Raw genomic sequence first — 4,155 nt, forward strand, 5'->3', positions numbered from 1 at the left:
AATCTCGGGAAAGTATCATACCGGTAGACAAAGGGAATTGCATACGGGATTGATTGAATCCCCGTCATCGTGGTTCATCTGATGAGATCATCGTTGAACATGTGCGAACCAACATGGATATCTAGACCCCGTTGTTGGTTATTGACCAGAGAGGTGTCTCGGTCATGTTTGCATGGTTCCCAAACCCGTAGGGTCTACACACTTAAGGTTCGATGATGCTAGGGTTGTTATGGGAACAGTGTGTGGTTACCGAAGGTTGTTTGGAGTCCTGGATGAGATCCCGGATATCACGAGGAGTTCCGGAATGGTCCGGAGGTAAAGATTCATATATAGTAAGTGGAGAATTGATCACCGAAAATTTTCGGGGATCGTCAGTATTGTACCGGGACCACCGGAAGGGTTCCGGGGGTCCACCGGGAGGGGCCACCAGCCCCAAGGACTACTGGAAAAACCTAATTTGCCGACAGCTTTTGGCTTTGCCGTCAGCATTTTCACGAGGCTGACGGCATAGAGGCTTTACCCTCAGCCAAAAATAATGCTGACGGCATAGGCGCGGCTAACGGCATAGAAACTCTATGTCGTCCGCTCTATCTAAGCCGTCAGCCAGTTGACGGCAAAGGAGCAAAAGACTGACGGCAAAGGGCGGCTAACGGCATAGGGAGGTTCCCGGTCCCACGTTCGACGACAGCTTAATGGGAGCCGTCTATGCCGACAGCCAGCTGACGGCAAAGCCTAACGGCTGTCTTTGCCGACAACCAGCTGATGGCATAGTCGGGTGGTTATCCCCCCGTGCAGGCCACGACCTAACCCCTCTTCTCTCTCACCTCTCCCACCCTTCTCTCCCGACCCGCCGCCGTCGTCGACCCACGCCCGAGGCATCGGCCCCTGCGCCAGCCCCGCCCTGCGCCGCCCCGCGCCGCCCCTACTCGCCGGTGCTGCCTCGCGCCAGCCCCGCCATCGCCCCGCCCCACCCCAAGGCATCGGCCCCCACTCCACCCCGCGCCCGCCCGTACTCGCCGGCGCCGCCCCGCGCCGCCCGTACTCGCCTCTGCCCCGCGCTCGCCCCTACCCGCCTCTGCCCCGCGACGCCCCTACTCACCTCTGCCCCGCGCCGGCCCCGCCCCGCCGCCGCCCCGCGCCAGCCCCGCCACGACTCGCCGGTGAGCTCCTCCTCCCCTTTTTTCTTTTTTTTAGTTTATTTTTTCTATGTTAGGGCCTCTTTGATTTACAGGATCGCAAAAACATAGGAATAGGAAAAATGTAAGAAAACTATCGGAATGCATCTGTAAAACCGAGGATTGAAAAACAGAGGAAAAGTACAGGAATATGAAACAAATGAAACGTTTGAAATGGAGGAACTGGAAACAAAGGAATGCATTGTTTAGTAAAGAAATCATGCACCGCCCCAAACTGGGCTAGACACAAACCATGCACCGTACTCACACATGCTTTGTATTTGCACAGGCCTTTTCATTACAACGCGCTCACGGAAAGCATTGCTTTAGTCACAAGAGCAATCTGACATGCAGCTTTGTCCCTCTTGCCTCGGTCTTCGTGTAAAAAAGAGGTCCAGTCTCAATGCTCCACTTCCTGCAAAATCATAGGAAACCAACAGTATTCCTCCGGACTGGTTCCTGCAAATCAAATGACGCTACAGTAGCAAATGCTATGAAATTTGCATTCCTGCGTTTTTCCTATGAAAAATCTTTCAAATCAAAGGAGGTCTTAGTTAGATCTGTTAGTAGTGGATTTTTAGTTAAATTTAGTTAGCAATTACTTAGTGGTAGATTTTTAGTTAGATTTAGTTAGCAATAGATGTTAGTACATGTAAGTATTAGTTAGCTAGCTGTTAGTATTAGTTAGCTAGGTGTTAGTATTAGTTAGCTAGCTGTTAGTATTAGTTAGCTAGCTCTTAGCAATAGAAAGAAAATAATAAGAAGAAAAGAAATAGAAGAAGAGAAGAGTAACAAAACTTGAATAATAAATTATTAATAATAGATGTTAGTATTAGTCCTCTGGTAGTGTACCGTTGCAACGATCTAGCATGGCATAGTCATCAATGGAAACATCATGCTAGCTATCTTACGATCATGCAAAGGCAAGTAGACGTGGTGGCACATGTCATGGTGGTATTTGCATGGCAATATATCTCGGAATGACTTTGAAAAAGCCATAGTAGGTAGGTATGGTGGCTGTTTTGAGGGAGGCTAATGGTGGGCTTTGTGCATCGGCGAAAGTTGCACGGCACTAAGAAGATAGTGATGGTGGAAGGTGAAAGTGCATCTAAACCATGGACTCAACATTAGTCATGAAGAACTCATATACTTGTTGCAAAAAGTTTTATTAGTAATCGAAACAAAGCATTCAACTCATACTCCTAGGGGAAGGGTTGGTAGGAATAAACCATCGCGCGATCCCGAGACTATCCCTCCAATTCAGTGAAACTGGAACTGTAGGGTTTGCCATTTGCCCGAGGGGATGGTTTTGGAGCGGGCCGCCACGCAAAGGATGACAATCAATATACTAATCATGCTTAGATTTCATCACACAGCGGTTCACCATACATGCATGCTACGGGAATCACAAACTTCAACGCAAGTATTTCTAGATCCACAACACCTTACTAGCATGACTTCAATATTACCGTAACCACAACTCAAAACTAATTGAGATGAATCAAACTTGTCTAACTATTCAATGCACATGAAGGAGGAAGTTTTCGTATCCCTTTGGATAACTACCCCTTTTGAGACTACTTTCAAAGCATAGATCAACTACCAAGCCACGCACCGCTGCGCTCTAAAAGATATAAGTGAAGTACATCGAGCAAAAGTATCTAGCTCAAAAGATATAAGTGAAGCACATGTGAGCTGAATTGTCTACCAAAAGATATAAGTGAAGCTCGACAAAATCACGGCGTGTGCATGTCTCTCTCTCTAGTTGTGCAGCAAGGATGATTGTGACACAACAAAAATAAAAGACTCCTACGATACAAGACGCTCCAAGCAAAAACACATAACATGTGGTGAATAAAAATATAGCCCCAAGTAACGTTACCGATGGATTGAAGACGAGAGAGGGGATGCCTTCCCGGGGCATCCCCAAGCTTAGGCTTTTACGGCATCCTTGAATCTCTTGGGGTGCATTGGGCGTCCCCAAGCTTGAGCTCTTGCCACTCTTTATCTCTTTGTCCATAAGAACTTCACCCAAAACTTGAAAACTTCACAACACAAAACTTAAACAGAAACTCATGATAACATTAGTACAAGAAAGCAAACCACCACTTCCTTAGGTACTGTAGAAAACTTAAATTCTACTTGTGCTAATGTTGGGTTACTGACTTTCAATCTTCCATGCCTAATACCCCCCGATACTATCCATAGTTTCATCAAAGTAAACAACCAACACAACAAAAACAGAATCTGTTAACAGCAGACCAGTCTGTAGCAATCTGTATGTTTCGTATACCTCTGGTACTTAAACAATTCTGCAAAATTACGATAGTCTGAACAATTTGTGTAGAAATGATCATCAAAAAGAATCAACTCAAAAGCTCTTACAGAAAAAAAAATGAAAATTCTTTTCTTGAGCGGAAAGTTACTGTCTTTCCCAGCATGACCAAACGATCATCCTTGAGACTAATCATAACAGTTTTGCTTGGCACAAACGCAAAAAGAAACACAAAAAACACAATCATAACAGAATTATGAAAGTGTGAAAAACACAAAATAGAAAGAAAAATGATAGATTCGTTGGGTTGCCTCCCAACAAGCGCTTTTGTTTAACGCCCTTAGCTAGGCATTCAATGATGCTCTCACAAAAGACAAGAATTGAAGCACAACGAGAGCATCCTAAAGCATGTGAAAATCACATCTAAGTCTAACATACTTCCTATGCATAGGCGTTTTATAGGAAAACAGATTGTCAAGACAACCAATAGTTGCCATATGCAAGGACGAAGAAAGAGACAATAGCAATCTCCACATAACGAGAGGTAATTTGGTAACATGAAAGTTTCTACCACAATATTTTCCTCTCTCATAGCTATTACATGTGGGATCATATTCGAATTCAACAATGTAACTATCACATAGGATATTCTTTTCATGATCCACATACATGCAAAGTTGACGCTCTTCAAAAATAGTGGGATTA

Source organism: Hordeum vulgare, chromosome 6H (genome assembly GCF_904849725.1).
Source record: "Hordeum vulgare subsp. vulgare chromosome 6H, MorexV3_pseudomolecules_assembly, whole genome shotgun sequence".
NCBI lineage: Eukaryota > Viridiplantae > Streptophyta > Magnoliopsida > Poales > Poaceae > Hordeum > Hordeum vulgare.